The sequence below is a fragment of the Phascolarctos cinereus genome, unplaced genomic scaffold (genome assembly GCF_003287225.1).
Source record: "Phascolarctos cinereus isolate Bilbo 61053 unplaced genomic scaffold, phaCin_HiC Scaffold_3;HRSCAF=262, whole genome shotgun sequence".
Classification (NCBI taxonomy): Eukaryota; Metazoa; Chordata; class Mammalia; order Diprotodontia; family Phascolarctidae; genus Phascolarctos; species Phascolarctos cinereus.
In genome coordinates, this window is record NW_027555736.1 from 2,114,840 (window position 1) to 2,137,389 (window position 22,550).

The following is a 22,550-nucleotide window of genomic DNA, read 5'->3' on the forward strand; positions in this document are numbered from 1 at the left end:
GGGATAACTCCAAGTGCCTCAACGGGTGACTGGCATGTTTTTATTTTGGAAGGGATCTATGATTTTATTAGTATATGGAACTCCTGGTGAGGAAATGTTCTCTACCAATGTAGGGTAGCACTGCATACTCTTATTAGTGAGTTGTCTGGGGTAGGAAAAAGTGAAATGACTTGCCCAGGATCATACAACAAATATATGTCAGAGGAGAGTCTAGAACTTAGACCATCCTGGCTCTTCAGCTAGCTCTTTGACCACTCTATCCACTTGGCCATGCCTCCTGGCTTGTAATATGCACTTAACAAATGTTTGTTGACTGATTGATCTAGTCCAAGTTACCTGGCCAATACAACACTCCAGGTAAATGGCCAGCCATTGAGTTTTGAAACAATTTTTCTTCTCCTGTGTTCTCTTCCTCTCCTCCACATTCCCAGGGATACCACCAGTGCTGAGGCTAGAGAGGGGAGGGAGATGCTGAGCCACAGGCTAGGTTGTTAAACAGTTGCCTGGATTGCCCAGAAAGTCTTGAAAAGGAGAAGTGACCAAGAAGCAGGTGCCATTTCCCTCAGACCTCCATGAATCTTTCGAGGGAAGGTAGTAATCACTAAAGGATTACAAAATGAGCAGGAGGAAAGAGGAGCAAGCAAACCACCACCACCAAGATCACAGATTGTCTAGCAAGCTCACTTCCTTCTCCTTGTACTTCTGAAATGCTAAACGGCTGTTTTGTGACTAAGAAGGGGCAATATGCCACAATAGACAGAGAGCTAAGTCTGGAGTTAGGAAGACCTGAGTTCAAATCTTGCTTCTGCAACTTGAATGTTGTAGAACAAAACACATAGTTTTCCTGAGCCTCAGTTTGCAAGATAGGGCTAATGCTTGCAGTAGCCACTTCCCAGGGCTATTGTAAGTGTCAAATGGGTAATGCCTGTCAGGCTACAGAAGTGCCAGGCATCATCTTCCATTGGAAACTGGATCTCACTTTTTACTACCCTTAGGGAAAGTGCTAGAGGGAAAAAGCAAAAGTCCTATCACTAGCCCTCCCCCTACCTTGTCTTCTTCTCCCTTCTCACAAGTGACCAGGACCTTTGCTGGGCCCCTTCCCTTCATTATAGGATAAATAGGAGAAATCTTTGAGGGTGGGATGGGCTTATGGCAGAGGCCCAGTGTAAGGTGGGCCAAGGTGATGGAAGCTCATTCACTATCAGGCAGGAACAGGCCCCCACCTTTGGTAGGGCTCTCAGAGCTTCTGGTCACATAGGGATGGGGCCTCTATAAATGGCTAATGTCTCTTTAGCACAGCCTACTTCATGAAAAGGGCTCCAGTTTAGCTAGAGGACCTGGCTTCTGGTCTGGGTTTTCCCTTTGAGCAAGTTCCTTTGTTCCCTTCTCCTTATCCCCCACCTTGGGCTTTGTGTTTATCTATAAAAATGATTAACTAAAACCAAGGTTTCTATACATGTGGTCCCAAGTATATCCTGTTTCTCCTCCCTCACCCTGACCCACCTCCTGTCAGCTGCATCACTACTTGTTGACATGAAGTTGGAGAACATGCTAAACAGAAACAACAGGGGCATGGACACAAAGAACCCAGGACCTAGGATCTAGGGACCCATCTTCAAACCCTGGCTCTTCTAAATCATCCAAGGGATGTTGGCTGAGTCATACTAAGTTACCTGTGTCTCAGTGTCTTCATTGGTAAAATAAGGAGCTGAGACTAGATGGTTTCCAAGGACCCTTCTAACTCTCAAATTCTATGACCCCAAGACACATGACCCTACCCAGATTGTAATATGTAGCTTTTCAGTGGAAAGCCCGTCTTAAGAAATATGGAACAAAATCAAAAGAAAATGTGGGGAAAGAGGGGGTAGGGTAGAGGCACTCTGGTAAGGAGTAAAATAGCACTATAGCCATCACAGCAATCTGGTCATCTCTTCAATCTATTTCCATAGTTCCCTGGACCAAGAAGAAAAAAGTCTCTTGTAGGCTGGCACTAGACTAGAGTTCCCTTGGAAATCTCTGGGAAATCCTCAAGTTCTTTCTGGGGCAGCAATAGAAAGTATTTCATTGGCTTGCATCCAGGAGCCCCAAATCCCTTCTTCTAGTTGATCCATATTCCAAAGGTCCCTCCTCTGTCCAGGGATGTTCACATTGATAATGAGGTTGATGCATGCATTACCAGAGCTATTTCAGTGTTTTGGAGGCTCTAAAGGAAAGTGTGGGAAAGAAGAGGTATTAGACTGACTATCAAACTGAAGGACTACAGAGCAATTGTGCTAACCTCATTATTGTATGCCTGTGAAATCTGGCCAGTATACTAGTGCCATTCCAGGAAACTGAATCATTTCTGTTTGAATTGTCTTAGAAAAATTCTGAAGATCACTTGGCAGAATAAGATACCAGACACTGAGGTCATTTCTCAAACTAAACTGCTAAGCATTCAAACTCTACTTCATAGAATGCAACTTTGATGGGCTGGCTACATTGTTCAAATGCAAAATGTACACTTGCCAAAAAGACTGTTTTAGGGAGAACTGACACAGGGCAAGCATTCACATGATGGTCAGAAGAAGCAATAGGAAGACACTCTCAAGGTCTCTCTTGGGAACTTTGGAATTTATTGTGTGACATGGGAGACCCTGGAACAGGACTGCCCAGCAAGGCATTCCCACATCAGAGAAGGTTCTGTGCTCTATCAGCAAAGCAGAATTGAAGTAGTTCAAAAGAAACACAAGATGTGCAAATTTAGAGAATCCACCCCAAATGTTCACATGGACTATTTGTGCCTGACCTGGGGTAGAACTTTCCAAGGTTGGATTGGTCTGATGGGCCACAGTCAGACACACTCTATCATGGTGATGTCATTTTAGTCCTCTTCAAGAATGAAGGACAGCAACCAAGCTGGGCCTAGATCAGTCTATGAGAGTGCCAAAAACTCACAGAGTGTTTTAAGAATTTCAACCATGCTGAGGATATCACAAAAATGCTGTTTCTCCCAGGCCAATTCTGTAATACAACATCTTAGTCTTCTCTGTGGACTGAGGGCTAATCATGGGAATTTTATTGGGGACATAGTTAAGGGTCACCAAAGACCTTGCCTGTGGCCATTCACAGCTCACACTACTCACCAGGGGAAAATAAATTCTTTCTCATAATGGCAGGGAATTAAATAGCACAGGGCTTGTCAGGAAGGCTGTGTGAGCCCTGGCTCATATTAGAAGCTCAATGATTTTGGGGTGGCTACTGCCCATATTTCCTGATGATGTACTATTTGGGGCCATCAAAAGAAGCTCTAACTCTAAATCTTACATTTTATTTTCATTAAAACCAGATGTGAGCTTAAACATCTACACTACTTTCCTTTTCAGAAAAGTAATTGTAGAGCCAAGATGATGAATTAGGGGTAGCTAACCAGATGAAAGCTCCTAAAGTTCCCCTCCAAACTACTTTAAATAATGCCTCAAATCAAATTTTGGAGTTGTAGAGCCAACAAAATGTTGGGATGAGACATTTTTCTGGACTATGAAAACTTAAAAGGTCAGCAGAGGTCTGTGGCCCTGAGGTTGTCTGGGGACCACACACATGGAAATGGCAATAACAGCCATGGCAGCCGCAGCAGCTTTGGGAGCTCTCAGCCAAGAGACATTAAGTGGTTGGACAACTAGGCAGAAAGAGATTACCCAGGATCCTTTGCTGGCACTGGGTACATCTGGTACTGATTGGCAACTCTATTGCCCATATGCAGTTCTTGGTCACAGTTCCAGGGAGGAGAGAAGGGCTAGTGGCCACTCAGAAGGGAGCAGGAGCCCTGGTCACAGTTCTGAGGCAAAGAGAGCACTTACTTTGTGGCTACAGGGGACCAAAGGCCCTTCTTGGATAAAGACAAGAGTGAAGACTGGGAGAGCAGTGACTACACCTCTCCTCACATCATACCACCTTGGAAGGACCAAAAACCAGAACAGCACAAACAAAGAAAAAGTCTAAAGATTGGGACAGTGCCTCCCTACCCCCAGGTGAGTAGATCCCAAATTTAACATGAAGTTCAAAGTCAAAAAATGGTCTGGAAAAATGATCAAACAAAAAAGAATTGAATCATAAAAGGCTAATATGGTGGTAGGGAAGACAAAGATGTAAACTCATAACACAACAATGTGAAAAGAGCTACAAAAAAACCCTCAAAGAATAATGCTAATTAGACCCAAACCCAAGAAGAATTTCTTGAAGACTTGATGACAGAGATAAAAATGGTAGATAAAAATTCAGGAAAAGAAATGAGAGAGATACAAGAAAATTATGAAAAGAGAATTAACAGCTTGGTAAAAGAGGCATGAAAAATACTGAAGAAAATAATATCTTAAAAAAACAGAATTGGCCAAATGATGAAAGAGGCACAAAAACCCACTGAAGAGAAGATATGCTTAAAAAGCAGAATTGGCCAAATGGAAAAGGAGGTTCAAGAATTCAGTGAAGAAAAAAATTCTTCAAAAATCAGAACTAGGCAGATGGATGCTGATGACTTTGTGAGACATCAAGAAACATTAAAACAAAGTCAAAAGAATGGAAAAAACTAGAATAAAATTTGACATATTTCATTAGAAAAACAATTGATCTGGAAAATAGATTGAGGAAAGATAATACAAGAATTATTGGACTACCTGAAAGCCATGATCAAAAGAAAAATCTAGATATAATATTTTAAGAACTTATCAAAGGGAACTGCCCTGCTATCTTAGATCCAGATGGTAAAGTAAAAATTTAAAGAATCCCCTGATCACCTCCTGAAAGAGATACCAAATGAAAACTTCTAGAACATTATACCCAAATTCCAGAGCTTCTATGTCAAAAGGAAAAAATACTTCAAGCAGCCAGAAAGAAATAATTCAAATATCATGGAACCACATAAGATTTAGCAGCTTCCATGTTAAAGGAGCTAAGGGCTTAGATTATGATGTTCTAGAAGGCAAACAAGCTGGGATTACAACCAAGAATCACCTACCCAGGAAAACTAAGTATAATCCTTGGGAGGGGAGGATGGATATTCAATGAAACAGAAGACTTTCAAGCATTTCTGATTAAAAGACCAGGGCTGAATAGGAAATCTGACATTCAAACACAAGACTCAAGGGAAGCATAAAAAGGTAGGTACAAAAGAGCAATCATAAGAGACTCAATAAAATTAAACTATTTGCATTCCTAAATGGGAAGGTGATACATGTAACTCGTAAGAACTTTCTCATTATTCAAGTGGTTAAAAGGAGTTTACAATAACAGAAGGAATGGTTGTGAATTGATTATGTTGAAATAACTTCCCCCCCCAAAAAAAAATTAAGCAGTGATAAAGAGAGATGCACTGTGAAAAAGGGGAAAGGAGAGGTAGAATGGGAAATTTTTTTCTCACATAAAAGAGATGCACAAGAAAGAGCTTTTACAATGGAGGGAGGAATGGGAGGGGCTAGTGGGCAATGCTTGAACCTCACTGTCATTGGAATTGGTTCAAAGTGGGAAGGAAGGACACACACACATAGAGTTGTATATAGAAATGTAACTTATCTTGAGCACAACCAAGAGGACTTTGTAAATAAGAACAGCCACGTTACACAGTGACTAAGACTGTTTAACTGAACCCTTCTCAGCATTATGAGGATCTAAGACATCTCCAGAGGCCTTGGGATGGAAAATGCTGTCCACATCCAAAGGAAGAACTATGGAAGTGGAATTGCTATCACTTATTTTTACCTTCTGTTGAGTTTTGTTTCATCTTTCTGATGGTTCCTCCTATTGGTTTTAATTTTTACTTACAACTTCACTAATGTGAAAATATGTTTAATGGGTATGTAAATGTAAAGCCTATATCAGATTGTGCACCATCTTGGGGAGGGTGGGTGGGAGGAAGGGGAGAAAAATTTTCAACTCAAAAGCACATGGAAGTGATTATTGATAAATCAAAATAAATTAATAAACTCAAAAAAAAAGAAATGTAACTTACCCAGTAGATAAATAAGAGGGGAAGAGAAAGGAGGGGGTGGATAAAAAAAGGTAAAGAGGATTAAGGGAAGCAGTGGTTAGAAGCAAAATCAACTTTTGTGGGGAGAGAGAGAGAGAGAGAGAGAGAGAGAGAGAGAGAGAGAGAGAGAGAGAGAGAGAGAGAGAGGGAGAGGGAGAGGGAGAGGGAGAGAGAGAGAAGCAAATGGGATAGAGGGAAATACACGGTTAGTAGTCATAACTGTGAATGTGAAAGGGATGAGCTCATCTATTAAATGGAAATGATAGCAGAATGGATTAGAAACCAGAATCCAACAATATGTTGTTTATAAGAGACACATGAAACAGAAAGACACACATAGAATTAAAATAAAGGGCTGGAGAGGAATCTAATATGCTTCAATTGAAGTGGGTAGCAATCATGATCTCAGACAAAGAAAAAGCAAAAAAATACCTAATTAAAAGAGAGAATCAAGGAGACTACATTATACTAAAAGGTACCATAAACAATGAAATAATATAAAAATTTTTTACAGCAAGTTTCTCTGATAAAGGACTTATTTTTCAGATATATATGGAATATAGAACTGAATCAAATTTATAAAAATAAAGACCATTCTCCAATTCATAAATGGTTAAAGGATATAAATGCACAATTTTCAGAAGAAATCAAAGCGTTCTATAGTCATATGAAAAATGCTCTAAATCACTATTGATTAGAGAAATACCATCTCACACCTATCAGAAAGGACAAATGCTGGAAAGAATGAGGAAAATAGGTACACTAATGCAATCCTGGTGGAGTGGTGAACAGGTCCAATTATTATGGAGAACAATTTTCAACTATGTCTAAAAGGTGATAAAATTGCATATACTTTGACCCAGCAATACCATTACTAGGTCTGTAGCCCAAAGAGATCAAAGGAAAAGGATCTATATGTACAAAAATATGTATAACAGCTCTTTTATGGTGACAAAGAATTGGAAATGAAGGAGATGCTCATGAATTGGGGAATGTCTGAACAAGTTTTGGCATATGATTGTGATGGAGTGCCATTGTTTCTTAAGAAATTGAGAGGGTAAGGTTTCAGAAAAAAACAAAACAAAACATGGCAAAACCTATATGAACTGTTTTAAAGTGAAGTGAAAAGAATGAGGGAATCCATTATTTCATTCATTAACAGCAATGTCATGATGACAATCAACCATGAAAGAAAGACTTAGCTACTCTGATCTATACAATGATCCAAGACAATTTCAAAAGACTCATGATGAAAAAAATGCTATACACCCCCAGAAAGAGAGAACTGATGAACTCTGACTGCAAATTGAAGTATAATTTCCTCACTTTATTTTTCTTGCTTTTTTTTGAAATATGACTAATATTGAAATATATTTTGCATGATTTCATAATTGATATATTGCTGCCTTCTAAGTAGGTGGGGAAAGGGATGAAAGGGAGAGAGAGAACTTGGAACTCAGAATTTAAGAAGGAAAAATGCTAAACATAAATAATAAATTAAAATGTGAAAGGAAGGAAGGAAGAAAGTAAGAAAGAAAGAAAGAAAGAAAGAAAGAAAGAAAGAAAGAAAGAACAAAAGAAAGAGAAAGGAAGGAAGGAAGGAAGGAAGGAAAGAAGGAAGGAAGGAAGGAAAAGAAAGGAAGGAAGGAAAAAAGAAAGGAAGGGAGGGAGGAATAAAGAAAAGAAAAGAAGAGGCAGCCAGGTGGCACAGTGGATAGAGGTCCAGCCTTGGAGTCAGGAGGACCTGAGTTCAAATCCTGCCTCAGACACATAACACTTACTAGCTGTGTGACCCTGGGCAAGTCACTTAACCCTGATTACCACAACAAAAAGAAAAAAAAGAAAAGAAAAGGAAAGGAAAGGAAAGGAAAGGAAAGGAAAGGAAAGGAAAGGAAAGGAAAGGAAAGGAAAGGAAAGGAAAGGAAAGGAAAGGAAAGGAAAGGAAAGGAAAGGAAAGGAAAGGAAAGGAAAGGAAAGGAAAGGAAAGGAAGGAAAGGAAGGAAAGGAAAAGGAAGGAAAGGAAAGGAAAGGAAAGGAAAGGAAGGAAAGGAAAGGAAAGGAAAGGAAAGGAAAGGAAAGGAAAGGAAAGGAAAGGAAAGGAAAGGAAAGGAAGGAAAGGAAAGGAAAGGGAAGGAAAGGAAAGGAAAGGAAAGGAAAGGAAAGGAAAGGAAAGGAAAGGAAAGGAAAGGAAAGGAAAGGAAAGGAAAGAGAAAGGAAAGGAAAGGAAAGGAAAGGAAAGGAAAGGAAAGGAAAGGAAAGGAAAGGAAAGGAAAGGAAAGGAAAGGAAAGGAAAGGAAAGAAGAAAGAAAGAAAGATCATCATATCCTGAGACTCAAAACAGCCTGCATAATACCAAGTCATACTTGTGATGTTGACATATTCACATAGTGGCAACTTTTCAAAATAGAGAACTCAGTCCAACTGGCTACCCCAAACACCAATGGCATTTTGTACAATCTTTCTTTGTTCTTCTTTTAGAAGTAAGACAGAAGGGGAATGGTTAATGGATCAGGGCTGCTTCCAGCTAACTCAGCAAATGGCCATCTCCTCTGCGAAACAATATTGAGTCAGGCATGAATGGCAAAAACCACCATGTGTCAGGGGGAAATCAACTGAGATGACAAGGGACTCATTTTACTCTCCTTTAAAAATAATGGTGACCATTTCAGGAGATTTAACACACACTTCAGCTGACAAATCATTGCATCAACAGCAAATTCAATGCCTTCAAAGGCTGCAGTTGGCTTCAATTTTCACTTTCTATTAATTGCTTGTGATGCAGAAATCATTTCGTAGCTTGTAATTCTTCCCATAGCAGGGAAAATGGATAACGATGAAGAATTGGGTTTGTATACAGCCAACAAGCAGAGGAGAAGTAGGGCTCAAGAACTGTTAAATGATGGAGTCACAATGAAAAACTCATTTCTTTTCTGCCCTTTATTTCCATTTGAAGATGAACTGACTATGCATCCCCATAGAAAATTGTCAAAGTATTGACTCAGGCAAGAAAAAATCAAACTAGTTTTATGATTGTTATTAATATGGAATTCTAATCCAATTGGATTAAGAAGGATAAAGCTTCTTCTAGAAGATTATAAAAATGGAAATGTTATCACTTTCCAGAATATGAACTGAAAGGGTTTGCAAAGACCATCTAGCCTAAGAATATTCTCTACAATCCTATGACCAGTGCACATCCAGCCTCTGTTTGAAAGTCACCCAGAAAAGTCTCTCAGAGACTCCAGTGGTTAGGAAATTTTGTCCCAGCATGGAGCCATGCTCTGCCTCTCTAATTTTCAGATATCTGTATCCAAGTTTCTCAAAGAACACACCTTCCACCCAATCAAAATCCTGGTAGTTGCTATCTACAGACCTCCAGGACATTTCCCTTCCTTTTTCAACAAGTTTGGTACCTGGCTCACAACTTTTTTCTCCTTCTCAGTTTCTGTCTTCATACTAGGGGATTTCAGCACACATATTGACATTCCCTCAAACACTAGTCTAACTACTCATTTCCTCAACCTATTAGTTTCCCATTACCTATTCCTCCACCCCACGTCAACCACACACACAAAGATGGTCGTACCTTTGATCTTAATGTAACAACAAATGATCCATCTCTATGTTCCTGAACTCTGAAATTCTCTCATCTGATCACATTCCACTGGCTTTCTACATCTCCTTCTGCATTCGCTTATCAAGCCCTAGTCTTCATCCACACTGTAACCTCAAAACTATGACTTTTCACATCTCTCCCAGGTCATCGCTCCAGCACCAGCCACTCTCTCCTCTTTCCCTATTTTGAACCTCTGGAGAACTAGTTCAGCTCTACACTGTCACCTTCTCTTGAGTCCCTGGCCCCCTGATGAAGTTGCTGATTGAATCCTACCAAGCCTCAGCCTTGGATCACTCCCACTATATGCCACCTTTGCTTCTATGTATGTGTTGCTGAATTAAGATGGAGAAAATCATGTAAGCATTCTGACCAGGTCCTCCACAAAAGTGTGTGTACTCACTGCTGCTAAGCAGTCCTTTGATACCTCCATTCCCTGAAAGTTCCCTCTTCTTCCCTCTTCCTCATTTTATATCACTCAGATGCCTTCTGCCACTATCTCTTCCTTCACTTCTGTGTTGCATGAAGAGGTGGCCCTTCTCCTTGCCAAAGCAAACCCCTTTACCTGAAAAGCAATCTAATTCCATCATGTCCTCTCCAAAAGATTGCCTCCACAGTCATCTCCATTCTTTCATTTATCTTCAACTTCTCCCTGACCACTGGCTCCTTCCCTACTGTCTATAAACATGTCTATGTCTTCCTCCATCCTCAAAAATCTTCACTTGATCTTTCCATCAACACTACCATTCTATATCTCTTCTGAACTTTGTGGCAAAAGTTCCTTGAGAAGACCATCCACAATATGTACCTCTGCTTCCTCTCTCTCACTCTCAACTTCCTACAATCCAGCTGCTGAGCTCATCATTCCACCAAGTCTTCTCTCTCCGAAGTTACTGATGATCTCTTAATTTCCAAATCCAAGAGTCTTTTCAGTTTCACTGCTAAACCCCCATCCTCCCCAGGACAAGCTGGGACTCCCTTGTAAGCCAAATGTATTAGAAGAAGTAGGTGGCAGGATATTATGAGAATTCATCAAAGAAGCCAGACATTAAATTACATACAAGACCACTCAATACATGAGGCACAATTGTTGGTGAAGAAGATGTAGAGAAGCCATCAGTTCCAGCTACAATTTGTAAGCAGCAAGAAAAGAAAACATATGATAACAGAGCAAAGAAGACAAATCTCCTGCTCTATAAAATGAAGGGGTTCCATTAAATCCCACGATCATTTATTGAGTGTCAACTATGTAAGTGGACCCATACTCAGGTTCTGGGGGAATCTAACAGTAAATAACACAATGTCCACCACTGTTGGGCTGTGGACACCAACTTCCCCTCTTTTAGACTCAGTTTCTTCATCTGTAAAATGAAGGGATGATTGATGATTAATTCTGATTCAATACAATCTCACAAGGATTTATTAAGTACCTACTGTATGCCAGGCCTTGTACTGGCACTGAGGCTAAAAAGACAAAAACAAATCATCCCTCCCCTTGAGAAGATCCCATTCTACTGAGATATCTAATGGGTAAACAAGTAAGTAGTAGCTGGGAGTGGTGGGGATGGATTAAGCATCTCCCAGTTCAGTTGGTGAAATTACAGAATTTCAGGATAGGTGGTAAAGGTCCTAAAAAAATCCAAAGAAGTATCTACACTAAGTTAGTCCTTTACATGATGTGAAGGAACTCTTCAGTCAAACCTGATGGAGATCAAGGACAGCTAGCCATTAGTTGGCTGAAGGATCAACCACCATCTTTGTGGCCCTTAAAAAGGAGGACATACTCTCCAGTGAGTTGTCAAGGCAGGGGGCAGGAGTCAGCCCTTTGTAGTGTGAGCTCAGTTAGTTGGGCTGAGAGGAATCAGCACTGACCAGGCTTGCATAGCCAGGATGAGTGAAGTCCTCAGCAGAGACCCTGAGCCCATGAGAAGCAGTAGGAGGACACCATAAGAGAGGAGAGGCCATGGACATCAGACCCTGCAGGGTCAGAGGTGGGAGCTACCTGGGATATGTGTGTTCTAGAAGACTGTGACTCTCTGCTAGGGTGCTTCCTGCATGTGCTTCCTCCTTCACTGACACTGAGTGTAACTGAGGAAGGAGAGGATGCCCCAGGCTTATGGTGGGGATGTTCTATTACTCTTACTCTCATGATGCCATGACTTGGCTTTGATGCTGATTATTAATCAGTAATTGGAGGAAGAAAAGGAGCTCAAGAGCATTAACAACTGAGGAAATCAGGGAAAACTTTCCATAGGAAGATGAGCCCTAAAGGAAGACAGAGAAGCTAGGAGGTAAAGGGAGGAAGGATGGTATTGTAGGCTTGAGGACAACCTGCACCACAGCAGAGGTGAGAGATGGAATGGTGAGTTCAGGGAACAGAACAGTAAATGGGCCATTAAGGCTAGAGTGTAGACTGTGTCTAGGGGAGCGCTGGGACAGAGCCAAGGGAAGTGGGCTGAGGCCAGCTTGTGAAGGACTCAGTGAGAACAAGTTTGCTTGGACCCTGGAGGACGTATCTGGTCACACCCGCATCCAATGTGTTATGTTCAGTGCTGGGAACAACATTTTAGGAAAGATATGGATAGACTGGAGAAATTTCAGGGGAAGCCAAGCAGGGTGGGGAAGGCCACGTGAGAAATGGCTGAATCGTTTAGAAATACTTAGCACAGAGAAAAGAAGACTGGGATGGGAGGGTCGGAAGTTTCAGGTACTTTCAAAGTGCCTAGCACAGTGCCTGGTGAAGATGTTTCTTTTTAAAATATCCTTATTACCGTGTCATTATGAGAATTCTCAGGGGAAGAGGGATTGGAGTTACTTTGACCTCAGAACACAGAATCAAGGAAGGGAGGTACACTTCGTAAGAAGGCAAATTTACCTTTTGTTAACTAAGAAGATCTGACAATAAGAGAAGGCTCCGAGATGAGAGAAGGAGTGTTCGAGGCCAGGGAACGGCCAGAGCAACTACACAGAATCCGGAGGTTGAGGTCTTCTCTGAAGCATCAGCCAGAAGACCAGTGTCACTGGATTGTTGAGTGTGTGGGGAAGGGAAGGCTGTGAGTTCTGAGAAGACTGGAAAGGGACAGGGCGGACAGACTGTGAAGGGCTGTGGGGGTGGGGCAGACTGTGAAGGGCTGTGGGGGTGTGGCAGACTGTGAAGGGCTGTGGGGGTGAGGCAGACTGTGAAGAGCCGTGGGGGGTGGGGCAGACTGTGAAGGGCACTGAAAGTCAACTGGAGGATTTTACGTTTGATCCTGGACCAATTCAGTCATTGGAGCTAATTGCCTAGGAGAATAACATGGCCATACCTAGGCTTTACCAGAGGAGTGGAGAATGGCTTGGAGCAGGCAGAGCCATCTTCAGTTATGGCCACAGTCCTGGGGTATGTCGATAAGGGCCTGCAGCAGGGGGAGGGCTTATACAAATTAGGAAGCTAAGATTGACAGGTTTGGGTAACAGACTGGACATGGGGATGGGGGAGAGTAAGGCCTTCAAGATGGTATGAAGGTAGGGAGCTTGGGGACCTGCAGGGTGGTAGGTAGTGCCCTTAGCAGGAATAGGGAAGTCAGAAAAAGGATAGTTGAGGTCAATATGTCTGTAGGACGTCCAGTCTGAGGTGTCTGAAAGGCAGTTGGAGATGTTCGGGAAACAGCTTAAGAGCTGCCAGAGGAAATCTGAGAAAAACAATAAGTGTGTAGAAGGATGAGCATTGACACTCCCGAAGCTGATGACATCACCAAGTGAAACCGTTTAGAGGGAGAAGAGAGGGCCAGAACCTCATAGCCTTGGGGGCCCACCCACAGTCAGTGGCCAGGACTTGACTGAAGATTCCACAAAGGAGACCGGGAAAGAACCATCACCAAAGTAAGAGTACTGGGAGAAAGGAGTGTTGTGGAGACTTGGTGAGAGACAGGGTGATCCTCCAAACCATAGGCTGCCCAACTCCTGGAGGATGAGTGCTGAGAAAAGCCCTTGTGGGATTTGCAGGAGGGAAGACGGACAGCAGCAGCGGCAGCGGTACAAGAAGGTGGCCAGCCAGGACTTTGCACTGAGAGCTTATGTTCCTTCTGCTGGTTAAAAGATATTGAACCTTTTTTTTTTTGGCAACTGGGGTTAAGTGACTTGTCCAGGGTCACATAGCTAGTAAGTGTCAAGTGTATGGTCTGAGGCTGGATTTGAACTCAGGTCCTCCTGATTTCAGGGCTGGTGCTCTATCCACTGTGATACCTAGCTGCCCACATAGAACTTTTTAAGAATAACTAGTTAAATTGAAACTGACAGATTAAGGTTTCACACACCCCTTCCCTTCCACCTGTTTCCCTAAGGGCCATGACCAAATCACTCTGCAGGTGGAGTCTTCACAGTGTCCTCTCTTGTGACTCTCCCGAAGCCCCAAGCCCCAAGTTTCTCTGTATCCTGCCCACCCCCTTTCCTTATTTCTGCCCCATTGCCTGTGCTCGGGGCTCCTTCCCTGGGCGATGGGGAGCAGAGGCCAAATTTAAGCCCAGGCCTCCAGACTCTAAGTCATGCATTTTACCCAATTGGGAGATGCCCTCAGCTCTCCACTGGCTCTGTACAGGGAAGACTCCCATCCCTGAAATGTCTGTCTGGTCTTCTGGCCACATCCATTCCCCCTGAACAATGAGAGGGTTCCTAGGTCCCTGGGAGCTCTAAATCTGCTGAGCCAATGCTAGGCACATTCCCCCTATAAAATATGCATGGAGCCGTTCTCTGGAAGAACTACTCAACCCTTAATTTTTCATTTCAGACACAGCCCAGGAGCCATCATTTCAGCCCTGAGACCAGAGCAGAATTCCTTGGGCATATATCCTTGGGCTTTGTGGGAAACATCCTGCCTTGCTTTATGTTTGAGAGGTGGAACTCAGAATTCAGGGCCAGACAAAAACTGAAGGAAACAACTTTTCAGCAAAACCGCTCTATTAGGTATTGTAAACTGGGCGGCTCAGGCCTCAATGGGAAGGCTAGCCTAGAGTCCTACAGAAATTATAATTAAGAAGATTCAAAAGCCACCCCCATGCAACTATCTTTTTGTCTGGATAATAGGAGTATTTTAAGGAAAGGATTCATTGGACTAGTCCCAGGCCTCCTGAAAATGTTTACTCTATTTTCAGTCTCACTTGATTCTTGAGACAGCTTGCTGTGGGGGCAGCACAAGCATTGTTATCCTCATTTTACAAATGCAAAAACTGAGGCTTAAAGGTCACATAGATAGTAAGCATCAGAGGTGGGATTTTGCATTTTTCTTGATGTCAAGCTGTGCCCTTCACTCTCTGCATCTTCAACCACAAAATCATGGCACAATTAAACCACCGATGTGCTGTCAGCTCTGCTGGGTGAGGCATCAGTATCACTGGGTTTCCAGCTAATGGTATATTCCAGACCAGCTCTTCTCCTTCAGGGTGCAGAGGAGAGCACTGAGAAACCCATTTTATAAACAGGAGTAGAGCCTTGGGATGTGTCAGAGGGAGGAAGGGACTTGTCCAAGGTCTCACAGAAAGCCTCCCTTCTCCTCTGGCTGAGAATCCAATGCTCATCACGTAACAGACACTGTGGGCCCAATTAGAGGCCACACACTTGTCCATCCCGAATTCTCTGTCACTTTGGATAAAGGAAGTGTTACTGGGGCTCAAACTGATGGGAAACACTCCTGTTGTCTTCTGGTCTTGTTCCACAGACCGTTTGTTTCGCCAGCTTTCCCATCAAAAACTAGATCTCAATCTCTGTGAAACATTGCTCCAGGGGAGATTTCCTCTTGGGGGGCAAGGTTAAAGCCGAAAGCCCCTCTCGTGCACTTCCTGATCCCTCTTGAAAGCCACTAGGCTCTCCTCAGGCCCCAGGGCCAGATGAATGGGTAGAGCTGTTAGCAGATCAATCCCGGTGCCACCCTGAAGTTGTAATCCTATTAACTCCTCGGAGAACCGAGCAGAAGTTGAGCCCAGTGCGGGGAGCTGCCTGCCCCGGCGTCCTAGATCCCGAGCTTCAAGGACTCTCAGAGGCCACGAAGTCCAGCCTCCGCCTTTTAGAGAGGGAGAAGCAGGATCAGGAATTGCCCAAGATGACAAAGTAGTACCTATCCGACCTGGGATTTGAAGCCAAGCCTCCGGAACTCAGAGCCAGGGCTCTTTCCACCGGACATCGACCCCATCCGCAGAAGGCACTTTTTCACAGAAACCTTCCTGGGACCTGTGTATCCTTGCAAATATCTGGCCGCCGGACTTTTATGACGACACTGGAAATAGGGGTTTGCTCTTCTGGACCTCGTCTCCGAGTGTTGAGATCCTTGGACCCGTGCAAGGTGTGCTCGTCCCTCTGAGGTCTGCGCCACACCTGGCGGGGCAGGGGTGAAGAGCCACTGAGGGTATGCGCATGATGGGAGGAATGGGGAATTCCTGAGAGCGGAGCCTAAAGACAGCGAAGGCCTTTAGAGGCTGACCGGAGGAGTCTGCGACTTCATCGGGAATGCCTGAACGTTCTTCACCAGGAGAGCAGCGGGATCAGAGCCCCTTGATCTGGTGATCCCAAGGCCTGACGCCACCAAAGGATTCTCTTCTAACAGCCCGAGAAGCTGAGGCTGTGGGGCAGGGCTTAGGGATGTGTCTTGGGACACAGGGATCGACCCCCAGCCTCGATGGAGACCTTATGCTTCCACATTGCCGGGGCCAGGTCAGATCACTGGGAGCGGCGGTGCGACTGCCGAGAAACCCGAGCCGGCCCGGGAGGCCTGGACAGATGGAGCCAATCAATTCTTTACCCACAGGCCAGGGAAGGGCAGGGGTGGGGAGGCGCTTCACGGCTGTGAGGGGGCTTTGAAATGCTAATTGGGCCCTTGTCCCTCTATTACGCCAGCACTCCCGAGGTCTGGCTGAGCTTTTCAGAAAAAACCAAGTGAATGTTAATAAGCCAACCCTAGATAAATGGGCTCTTTACGGAAAGAGACCGGGCTATGGGAACTGACGTTCCACCCTCCTCAGCCTACAGGGTGGGCGAGGGGCTGGTTTATGTGGGGAAAGCCGGGAGGAGTCCTTCAATTGACCCTTTCTTGGCAGCAGCAAAGACGGACCTTTTGGCAGACCCTCCTCTTGAGTTGTGGAGAGAACGCTAGATTTAGAATCGGAGACCTGGGTGTGAATTCGCAGTCTGCTCCTGAGTACCTGTGTGATCCAGGGCAGGCCACTTATCTCTTCTGAGCCTGAGAATCTTCATGCCTAAAATGAGGAGTGTGGGCTAAGTGCACTCTGAGCCCCCAGGGTTTCTCAGCTTAGGTAGGGTCTAGGAACTCTCTCTCTCTCTCTCTCTCTCTCACTATGTACACATACACTACACGTGTATACACATGTAGAAGAATTATATTACAGTAATTATAGTGTGTTCTTACAATGTTAAATAATATATCGTACCATAGTTATATCATGCTTTAACATGTAATCACAGGTTACAGCATGTTGTACCATGTTAGATCATACTCTCATATTATATTATAATGCTACTATAATATTCTAGACTATACAATAAACATTTATTAAGCACTTCCTATGTGCCAGGTACTATGCTAAGTGCCAGGGATGCAAAAAATAAAAAGAAAGTGTTCAAGGGGCTTGTTTTCCATTAACAAAAGACAGTCCCTGCCCTCAAGGAGCTTACAGGTGTAGCAAGTTATATCATGTCATGTTATATTACATCACACAATATTACATTCCAATGCACTAGGTTATGTTGTGTTTGTGTTCCCGTGTATTGTATTGCATTGCATTACATTATATATAAAACTATTTCAAGACAATTGGCTTCCTTTGTAATCCTATGGATTTTATTTCATGAATTTAAACTAGAAGAAGGCAGGAAGAAAGAGAGGGAGAGAGTGAGGAAAAAAGCACAGTAGATAGGATGCTTTCAAATCCCACCTTAGAAACTTACTGGTCTGTGACCCTGGACAAGTCAATTAATTAACCTATTTGAGCCTCAGTTTAGTCATCTGGAAAAAAAAGGGTGCTGGACTTAGTGGCTTCTTTGTTTTATCCTTTTTTTATTTTTCCCTGAGGCTATTGGAGTTAAGTGACTTGCCTAGGGTTACACACCCAGTGTCAAGTGTCTGAGGCCGGATTTGAACTCAGGTCCTCCTGACTCCAGGGCCAGTGAGTCTTAGTGGCTTCTAATGTCCCATCTAGCTCTACAGCTAGGATCCTACGATTCTGTGCAAGGTCTAATCAGTAGCCTCAGTGGTGCAGCATCGAAGGCCACCGGAGGGGACTTTGCCTTCAGCAGAAGTCCAACCTAGCCTTTAGTCTTCATCCTGGGGGCTAGAGCCAAGCTTGGGTCACATGGGCTGCTTTCCTCATCTCTCCCCAGCCTCCTGGCTCTCCCTTCACTTCCAAAGCCAATATTGAGGAGAGGGATCCCAGAGGAGGCTGGCGTGTTTTCCTTCTTGTTCTACAGGATCGTTCTTCCAACGCTGTCCTTTGGAGGACAGGCCTTTGCCTTTGTGGCATACCAAACATCAGGCATGCCCCATCCATCACTTCCACAGCCATCTACTCTTGGGCCCCCTGTTGTCCTTCGACTCTGGGACAATTGGTGAGACGGCTGGATGGCCATGACCTGTGCTGGGCTTGACCCCATGCCTCTGGCAGCACAGCACTAGGCCCAGTATGCTGAGAAGATGGACCTGGACCGGGCAGCCAGCAATCTCTGCTAATCCCTCACTCCTCAAATGTGCAACAGAAAGCCAGCCTGGCCTCCTTCCCACCTCCCATTCACAGGGAATGGGATGAGAATCCAATTGGAAATGACCCCAGTGGAGTGGATGGTCTCAGCATGAGGAGGACCGAACATTCTGTGCACCTGCTTCTCTCTTATCTGTCTCCATACAGACACCAGAATAAGATGCAGATGCTGAATGTGGGGTGCTGGGATCAGAGCTCCTAAGCTGGGGTCCTGCTGAAGACAGGCTGTCCTCTCCTCAGGAGTCTCTGAGGCCCCTTAAGCTGTTAATCATCATCTGCTTCCCTCCTCGTGGCATCTTGACATCCTTGAAGCCCAATTGGGATTCCTCAGACCTCATGTCAAGCCTTCAGATGTCCCCACAGACAGTGAGTTAAAAAGAGGCAACTCAGGGAAAACAGACATTCTAAGGAAATCTGAAGCTTGAGCTGGGATGGAGGGTAGGCAAAGTTGGAGACAGTGGGCCTCTGAGCTCCCTAACATAGAGATGCCTTGAAACCACAGGCCTCCCATCCACTAGGGAAGAGATGAAAAAGCACGGTGTCTGAATGGAGTGGGAGTCCATCCACCATAACAAACCACTTATCAGAAGAATTCAGAGCAAGCCAAGAAGACAAAGGTGAACAGATGAGCCAGAGCCAAGTCAGAACTAGGAAAATGAGAGTCACAAGGACTCTTTGTTCATGTTCACACATCATTCATAGAGGATAAAAATGAAGACAAAATGGGCTGCTGCTCCTCAGAATGGCCAGGCTTGGCCAGCAGAAGAGATGGGCAGATGGGAGATGGGGAGATGGGAGGGCCTTTGGATACTGAACATTGCAGATACTCTCAGGCTTGGGCTGGGGTGGGGGGAGTGTTTCAGTTTTGCTGGGCTTCTTCTTAGGAACCTTCTTACTTTTAGTTACACAGGAAGGCTCTCTGAGTGAGGTGAGGGGATCTAACTGGAAATCAATCAATCAACATGTGTTAAGCACCTACTGTGTGCCAGGCACTATGCTAAAAGCTAGGGATACAATAAGACATAAGGGAGTCCCTGCCCTCATGGAGGAGACAACATGCAAACAAATGTATCCAAAACAAGCTCCATACAGGTGTAAAGACACTAGAATTAAGAGGGGTGGGGAAGGCTTCCTGTAGGAGGTGAGATTTTAGGTGGGACTTAAAGGAAACTGGGGAGCAGGGGAGGGAGAGCATTTCAGGCATGGGGAATGGCTGGGGAGAGTGCCCCAAGCTGAGAGATGGAGGTCTTGTTGGTGGGACAGGCTGGAGGCCAGGGAGCATTTCTATTTGATCCTGAAGATGATGGGGAGCCTCCAGGGTTTACTGAGTAGGGGGTGACTGGTCAGACTTGAGCTTTGGGAAAATCACCTCAGTGATGAATTAGAGGGGGTAGACTTGAGGCAGGCAGAACCCCCCCTCTCCAACAGGCTACTGAAATAATCCAAAGAAGGATGCAAAAAGAAGATACCAATAAACACAGAAACCCCAGAAGCCACCAGGGGCTTCCTGCCCCTTCCTTACCCCTGCCACTGCAGAGGCCTGGCCAGGCTATGGTCTCTGAGGTGCAGGGGAGCATTCTGGGAAGCCTCCCACTTCTGGCCACAGGGCTGATGATTGTCTAACAAGCCACCGACTAGGCTTTTAGCAAATCTCCGTCTGTGCTTGTAAGATCCTGCAGGGTCTTACCAAGGGAGGCTGGAAGAAGGAAGAGGAGGGAGCGGCCCTGCTGTTCCCAGCCTTCTCTCTGAGCAGTGACCCCTCCATGGCCTGACGCTTTCCTCAGCTCTACCCCAGGATTGGCCTCCGGGAACAACAGGGACCATTGTCAGGCCTTTTCTTCTTGCATCACTGGCCTGACTAACTCCAAATGGCTCCTCTGTCAACTCTGCACAGCCAGATGCCCGTGAAAGGATGGAAGCAGGAGGCCGGGCCCCTCGGGGCTGCTGGCGCCTTCTCTGCCCCTCCAACCCAAAGTTGGGCACTCAGCATCCCCCATTCCAGCAGCTGTCATTCGCTTCATGTCCACCTGGGGCCAGAGAACTTGCAGTCAGTGGAGGAGGGGAAGGAGGTGGAGGGGACCAGAGACCGCCTGCTTCCACCTGCTGTTTCACAGAGACTGAGGCCCAAAGAGATGAAGAGACCTGTACGAGGTCCCACAGCAGTCCCGCGGAGCTGGAAGTTGTTCTTTCCTCTGTCTCCCCCTACCTTGAGGCTCGCACCAGCATCATCCCCCTTGCCCTCCTGTGGAGTCCTTCATGCTACGTACTGGCCCAGCCAGAGCACCTCACGTATTGCTCATGGGCCTCAGTGGCACCACTGCGTGGCTGACTGAGCATTCTGAGTGTACCATGAAGCTGCCTCCTCCCAGGGCTGCCCAGGCAGGGAGTATCCAACTACATCCAGAAAGCAGGGCACAGAGCTGGCCTCACATCTGACCTGGCCCCAGTGAGTGAAGCCTCTGTTTAGGAGGGGATGAGAGGGCAGACCCAAGCTCAGATTCATGGTAGATGGAAAAGCCCAGTCTTGACTTACGGAATGAAGAGGATGTGGGAAAAACTGAGAGGTCAAACTCACCCCACGTGGAGTGATTTTTGAGAGGAAAAGGAAGAGCCCACCTTGGTTAGGGCCACTAACACCGAGTGCTGGCCACACTGACAAGCAGAGAAGCCCAAGGGCCCTGGGAGTGGCAGCGCCCTGCCCTACCCATTGCCTCAGGAAGCAGCTCCTGGAGAGATGAGGCCTGGCAGCCACGGCTCCAAAGAGCCAGAAAGGAGAGTCCTCCCCACCCAACTGCTTGGCCCCGTTCAATGGTTCAGCATCATAAGATGATGCCATTTTATTATGGAAATGCCATGAAAGGAGAGCTACAGCCATCTGTTTTGTGGCTGCCCTTTAGGACACCAGGACCTTGCTATCAGACTTGCAGCTGAGACCTTCCTCTGTGTTGTCTCCCACTAGAATGGGAGGCCCTTGAGGGCAGAGGCATCTCACTTTTCTTTTAACAGCCCTAGCTCTTGGCGCATAAATACTTAATAAATGCTCATTCATTCATTCATTCATTCATTCATTCATTCATGAATCTAGTTACATCCAGTCTCTGCTCCCCAGATGCCAATAATGTAGCGTTTAAGGACCCAGCAGGTTTGCCTAAGAAGCACAGCCGAGGAGTGAGCCTCTTTCCCTGGACACAAGGAGGAGGAGCTGTCCAAGCTGCAGCGTTCTGGTTCTGTCACTGACACACCATCCGGCACTCAGTGGCTTTCTAATTGCTTCCTAGGCTGGGCTTGCAGGCCCCAGGGAAGGTCAGCCCCACTCATTCAGTCCTCCCTGAGAGGTGGCAGTGTCTTTAGGTTGGATGACAGCACCCTCCAGTGGCTACCTGGATCTGCATTAAAGCACACACACTTGGCTGTCCATGCACAATGAATGTTCCTCAGCTGTCAAGTCAGCCCCCAGCATCACCTTCTACAGGGAGAGATATTGAGAAAAACTAAGAGTGGGCAGGGAAAGCCCTTGGCCAGGCCTGGGACCCTGCATTGTTCTTAGAATGTAGGTCAGGCATGTAGCACATGACTTTGATCCCTGGACTGAGGAGGCTGAGGCTGAAGCTTACACTGTAGGAGTTTTGAGCTACACTGGATAAACTAATGCCGGTCACTAAATCTGGCCCTCAGGAGCTGAGGCCACTAGGCTTCCCTGGCCTAAATCAGAGTGAGTCAAAGCTTCTGTGATGAGCCATGGTGGGATTAGGCTGTTAGCGATTGTTGCACTTCTATCCTAGGGGAGGGGAGAGAGACAGAGAGAGGCAGAGACACACACAGAGAGAGACAGGACAGAGAGATGGAGACAGAGAGAGAGAGAGAGAGAGAGAGAGAGAGAGAGAGACAGACAGACAGACAGAAACACAGAGGGAGACAGAAACAGAGAGAAAGAAGGGAGGGAGAAAGGGAGGGAGGGAGAGGGAGAGAGAGAGATGGACAGAGAGACAGAGACACAGAGGGAAACAGAGAAGTAAAAGAAAGGAGGAAGGGAGGGAGGGAGGGAGAGGGAGAGAGAGACACACACACAGACACAGAGGGAAACAGAGAAGTAAGAGAAAGGAGGAAGGGAGAAAGGGCAGGAGGGAAGCAGAGGGAGAGAAAGAGATAGACAGACAGACAGACAGACAGAGACACAGAGGGAGATAGAGAAGCAGAG

The 22,550-nt window shown here is 45.3% G+C and overlaps 1 protein-coding gene across 1 annotated transcript in view; it reads right to left on the reverse strand.

The window, feature by feature from the left end:
* JAKMIP3 (Janus kinase and microtubule interacting protein 3) overlaps positions 1 to 22,550 on the reverse strand; it is a 172,694-nt gene that overhangs the window by 3,258 nt on the left and 146,886 nt on the right.